At 35.6% G+C, this 6,085-nt stretch overlaps 1 long non-coding RNA gene across 1 annotated transcript; it reads right to left on the bottom strand.

Moving 5' to 3' along the window:
- Nucleotides 1-202: 202 nt before the first annotated feature.
- Nucleotides 203-5,494, bottom strand: LOC107675508 (uncharacterized). Its single transcript, XR_001632604.1, has 3 exons — nucleotides 5,482-5,494; nucleotides 1,651-1,657; nucleotides 203-291 (listed from the first exon to the last, which is right to left on the bottom strand). It is a non-coding gene; the product is annotated as an uncharacterized LOC107675508 (long non-coding RNA).
- Nucleotides 5,495-6,085: the final 591 nt, after the last annotated feature.

The raw sequence follows: 6,085 nt of genomic DNA, 5'->3' as shown, positions 1-6,085 counted from the left end.
AGTTATGGATTATGGACTATGTTTTAACCAGAAGCAATGGTAGGAAGTTAAAACGTCTTGATGGATTTGTTTAGTACAAACACGCAGCTTTTGGCTTCACAAGATGTTAATTGTTGGACTGTCATGTGGATTACTTGTGAATTATTGTGATTTTTTTTTTTTTTTTTTTAGCTGTTTGGACTTTCATTCTGATGGCGTTTTGATGAAGAAACATACCCATCTACATGGCCTGAAGGGGGAGTAAAATTTTAGCACATTTTCATTCTTGGGAGAACTATTCCTTTAATAGTTCTTCCCCTTATGACCTTAAAATGTTTTAACTAGTTTCTCACTAATGTCTGCATCTCCAGGTTTGACTCTGTATCAGGTGTGTACTGAAGACTGTAGTTGCAGCCCTACTCCAAAACACCTGCCTAAAGACCTTGACTAGCTGGTTCAGGTGTGTTTAATTAGGATTGTAGCTAAACTCTTTAGGAAGAGCTGAATTTAACCCCCCTTTGGTCTATCGTGATGTCCCCTTATATTGGCTGTTCGTTCAAAATGCCACAAGCCATAATACTGAAGCACATGGTAAAGAAATAAGTATAATGTTACTGTGGTACTCACCTGCTGAAGAGTTTGCCAGGTGCAAAAATTCATGCTTATGCAGATAAATTGAACAAAACATTTCTGATAAGGTTTGTCTTCTTCTCCTTTAAGTTATTAATTTAGTGCGATCGGGCCAAGGCTAAGGAAAATGGCTCCTTGAACATTGGCTGTTTTATTGGCATGGAAAACATGCTAAAGCATTAAAAATTATTTTGCCTGATGTTTTAATAATGGGCATCACTTTGTGCAATTGTAGATATATGGTAGTTAAAGTATAGTTACTATGACATTTATGATTAAGGGGAAAAAAAAGAAACGACATCTGGAAGAAAGTCAGACAACCATATCGTGTTTTTTTTTTTTTTTTTTTTTAGTGTTGAGTCCTCATGTATGTGGCATAAAGACTTCATGGTCAGATGCTGAAGTCAATATTTTCTTTTATTGTGCTTGTGGTGTCACGAGTGCAGTCATTTATATTTCTAAAGAAAATATCAAATTAAAAAAGGAAAAAAAAAAGTAATACATAATAATCTTATGTACCAGTAGTCAGTATTTGTATTAATGACCTCAGTTGCTGCACTTTTTTTTTCGGTAGCCAGTCGAACGAAAGTTAAAACTTCTAAAATCGCTGCTATTGTTAGGCAGGACAATTTGGGAGGGAATATGTGTTTGTGGTGAAATTAGTAATGTTTGATTTTCCTTTTACTGTATATTATCGTTTGCCTCTGTGATTACTGATGATTATTGTGGTTCCACTTGCTTCACGTCTGGTTTTGTCGTAACGTGACATGTGGAAACAGGTTAGTGGAATGATATGCCCTGTCTGAACAAACCTTTGGGATAATGGAAAACTGGCTTTAATATTTATGTTTCAGAAAGTGTGAAAATTAAGACTTTAAATGGGTCGTTATATGTATGTATGTTTGTTTGTTCGGATGTTATTATTATTATTTTTTTAATTAGCCATTTTGTGAGTTAGATTGAAGTATGTATTATTATTATTATTGTTATGATGATGATGATGATCATGATGATGAAGGAACTTCAACACCCAAAAGAAACAAAAAAACTATATGAAGCACGAGAGTACAAGAATTCTAATAATAATAATAATAATAATAATAATAATAGTAATGTATAAATATTTTGTTTGCTATATATTCTTGGGAGAACAAGTGTATGAAGTTACTATTACCTGAAATCATGTAACTGTACTCGAGATAACATTAGTCAGCATTTATTGCCAAGATGGACAGCAAAACTGATCAGCAACCATGTCGCCAAGTTAGCACAAACATCAAGTAACTTGCCAATTTCCTGACAGGTTTTGTGATTGGCAGGCCTGTCAGTCAATGCTTTTTTTTTTCAGAAATGTACCGGCTAACTGCCTAATGTTTCCTGTTTTAATCACTCTTCTCAGACTTATTATATGTTTCTCCATCACTATGTGCAAATCAGCAATCCAATACACCAAACCAGTTCTGAGTGCACTTACGCCAAATACTCATCATTTTTGCTTTATTTTAGACATCAGTAATCCCTCAAAGCATACAGATCTGAGAGTGTTTGTTGGCTTGTTAAAAGAAGTTGCCATTGGGCTGTTTGACACACACTACTGTAAGCACCATAGGATTTCTTGCTGTACCTCATGCCTGTAATGTTTGCTGCTTCCATATTTCCGTATGTTAGTGATTTGCGTCTATTAGCAACATATAAAAGTGTACATAGTAGAACTATTTATTGAGTGTTATACTTTTGTAAGTTATATTTTTTATTGTTTATGTAAGTTATTTGTACAATGGTGTTAAATTTGATTATTGGGGCTCTTATATTATTTTTATTTTCTGTTTATTCTTTTATCCATTGCTTCAGTTGAATGCCATTCAATGACAGAATGTCATTAAGTCACACCTCACAGTTGTCCATGCTATGGAAATACTGCCATTAATGCAGTTGGGACATGATTGTAACTAAATGTTATAATAATGTAATATATGTATGTAATTGTTTGTTAATACAGTGCATTCTATGGCAGTCCCCACGAGAGGAGAATGTGATCATGGTATATCTTGCAATAGGAGAAATCACAGTTTTAAAAATTAAATTCATAAACTTCTTCCCAGTTTGTACCAAACATTTTGAATGTGTCTTAAAATCCATGAAATTCAGAGCTCACATGCATCAGCATTGGACAGGTGAAGAAAACACATTGCTGTTTTTGGCCTGCCAATATGTTTGTCCAGGTGTCAAAATATGGACGGGCACAGCAAAATATCAGTGTTCGATGAGTCAGAGTTTCTTCCCTGGCTAGTGCTCACTATTGGGAGTCCTCAAAAGTCAAATTATATTTACTTGAAGTGTTGGTCAGATGGTGGAAAAACTGTAAGAAAACAAACTAATGGAATTGTATCAAGAGCTTTATTACAGGTTCATATGAATGTCTTGACCGGTTGTAAATAGTGTTGTGAAAAGGTGTACCAGTAAAATGCCTTGTATATTTAAAGAGTTTCATTAAACACAAGGATACATTAATGAAAGTTATTTAAATTTGAGAAATCCACCATGGTCATCAGCATTACAGTTACATCAGCATCAAGAGTTGGATTTCAAGTGTCCTTTAATTTGAGTCAGTGTTCTAAACTCTCTTGAAACGGACGTCTTTGTGCCTGCTATTAAAACCCATTTGTGTTTGGTGATGCTGGCCATGTCTGCTCTTCACATTGCTAATAAATTCTAAGCAAAATTCTGACCTCTGCTTGATTCATACATATACAATATAACTGTTTCCAGTTGAGGGGATTCCTCAAGTGAGGACAGAGTTGATGTCTTCTTTCCAGCAGAAATGTAGTTTTTAATTTATTCACTGTTGCAAATGGTCAGTCGATCTATCTGATCTCTCGATTCAAGAAATTAGATGCATGTTTTGGCACATGCCAAATTTCCTTACATATATTCTGTGACATACTTGTGTTTTTTTGGTAACACTTTACAGTAAGGTTCCATTAATTTAACATTAGTTCATAATGCAATAGCTAACATGAAATAACAATGATTTATTGTTTTACAGAATATATTCATCTAGGTTTATATTCATTTCTATGTATACTAATACATTTGTAACATTTACAGTGGTATAAATTAATATTATGAACCAACAAGAATTATCAATGAATAGCACTATATTTATAAATTAACATCATCCTAGATTAATAAACATTGTTGTATACTGTAACAATGTTAATAAATTGAATCTTGCAATTTTCTTTTGCATAGTTGCATAGTTTTACTGTTGTTTGCATACTGTGGTGCTCTAGATTATAGCAAACATACCTGATGTATCATTAAGAAAAACAAAAAATGCTGAAAGAGTAAGGTTATTTCTCCATCATGTATTGTGTATAAATAAAGCACTGTTAACTGCTCAGGGGTATCGTCTACTTTTTGACCATTCCAGCATTTTGGGTTTGGATTCAGTTTTTCTGGTGGATACTGAATTTAGATATAATAAATTCGGGTTGCATCAGGTTTTGTGATCTCAAAGCATTGTCAAAGCAATCCAATGCACTCCCACATGCTTGTGAGCATTTGTTCATTTGGCTTTTCTTTTTTTTCTTCATCCAAAATTGCTTACAGGTGAAGTAATTGCTTGTAGGCAGACTGTAACATCAAGACAGCATCTGAACTGTATTTTCAAACAATTTTTAGTCCCTACTGTAATTTGAATGTCATCTGTATATGGTTGCATCTCTCTGCAGGGCTAGTTGAAAGCCACATCAACTCCATGCTTATTAATGGTCCTCCTTTACTATAACAGACTCTTGTGTTCAGCCTGAACAATGATGTAACTACCATAGTACATGCACTGTTGGAGAAACTAACTGGTTAGTCTGGACTGTTTCCTGAAAATCATAGTGCATATGCACTACTTAGTGGACACAAGGAGACTATTTAATATATTTATTTAATATATCAAAACACAAAAAGTCCATATCAAGGACTATGTCAAAAAAGTTTGAAGCATTCAGTTAATCAGTAGGCCAAATTATAAACAGATGAAAATTACTTTTGCGGTCTTTGAGGAGCTGCTCTAGCTTGAGCTTTGGGGAGCCAGAACTATCCCTGTGGCCACGGGAAAGGAGAGAGCAGGACTCTCTCCTCTACCCCAGAGCAGGACTGTCCTACTCCTAGTTGGAATTTGCACACAGATTTATATCCCAGTATTTAGGTTTCTTTCAGACAGGATGATGTTACATCTTTCGCAGCATTCTGACCACTTGGGAGATATATTCCCTCCAGCGCATCCTGGGTTTTCCTCGATGGTCTCTTCCCAGTTGGACATGCCTGGAACACTTCCACATAATGGATTCCAGGAAACATCCTGACCAGATGCCTTCACCACCTAGCTCCTTTTGATGCAGAGAAGCAGTGACTCCAAGCCTCCTCTGGCTGTCCACCTTTTAGGTGAATGTGATTTCACCAAGTACAACATGTTCCTGGATTAACATCCTTGTTGATTTGAGGGATAAGGGTGCATCTACACCCTTGTTATTCAGCTATCATTTACCTCTGATTTTAGGGTAGGGTCAGCTTTAAGGATATGGTTAGGTCTATGTTTTTGGACCGTAATGGACACAAACAAAATATGCTGATCCAGGAGCATGTTTTACTTAGCAAAATAAATACTGAAAGTCCCTGAAGGTCAGAATCTTACACAAATAACTCTCAAACTAGGTACCCTCCATTCCTTTAACGCATCCTGAACTTATTTCTGAATAATATCCATGAATATCCAAGCCCTGCTTGGAGTACCACCGTAACATGGTGGAGGGTTTTAGTGCCTCTGCGACCCTGGGATCTATGTTGCCCAGAGCTCCTTTAAATTTCTTAAAAGACTGAACTAAGCAGCGTGTGTCCCAACCCTGCTCCTAGAGGTACACCAAAAAGTACACATTTTGGATATCTCCCCAATCTGACCCATCTATTTCATGTTTTGGAGTCTCTACTAATGGGCTGATGAGTTGATTCAGGTGTGTTTGATAAGGAAAAGTAAAAAAAAAAAAAAAGTGTATTGCTGCCATGCCTCCAGGAACAGAGTTGGGAAACACTCTACTAAAGGACTATCGTTGTTCACTGAGAGCAGCCACACTCTGATGCTTTGAGCCTTAAACTGATTCCTTTAGTCTTACAATGTGATCGATTCCTTCAGATAAGAGCTAACCAGCCAATTACTAATCAAGTATCTATCTATTTTCTCATTTAATTGAATGAATGTAAATTACCAGCTATATGTGATACAATTTGTTTATCCACAACAGAAAGTGGAACTCCAATCAGAAACACTGATTTCATTGTTCTGGTCCCTCAGATGCTTCATAATGAAAAAAACAAACAAACCATAGTTATTTATTCTATTAACAAAGCGGCTTTGCATGGCTCTTGAAGAAAGGCCTCTGATCAACTGACAATAGATGATTGCTTAACTTTTTTTTTTTTTTTG

Source organism: Sinocyclocheilus anshuiensis, unplaced genomic scaffold (assembly GCF_001515605.1).
Source record: "Sinocyclocheilus anshuiensis isolate Anshui unplaced genomic scaffold, SAMN03320099.WGS_v1.1 scaffold1604, whole genome shotgun sequence".
Classification (NCBI taxonomy): Eukaryota; Metazoa; Chordata; class Actinopteri; order Cypriniformes; family Cyprinidae; genus Sinocyclocheilus; species Sinocyclocheilus anshuiensis.
Note: the sequence above shows the minus strand (reverse complement) of the source record. Positions and strands in the feature narration are given on the sequence as shown.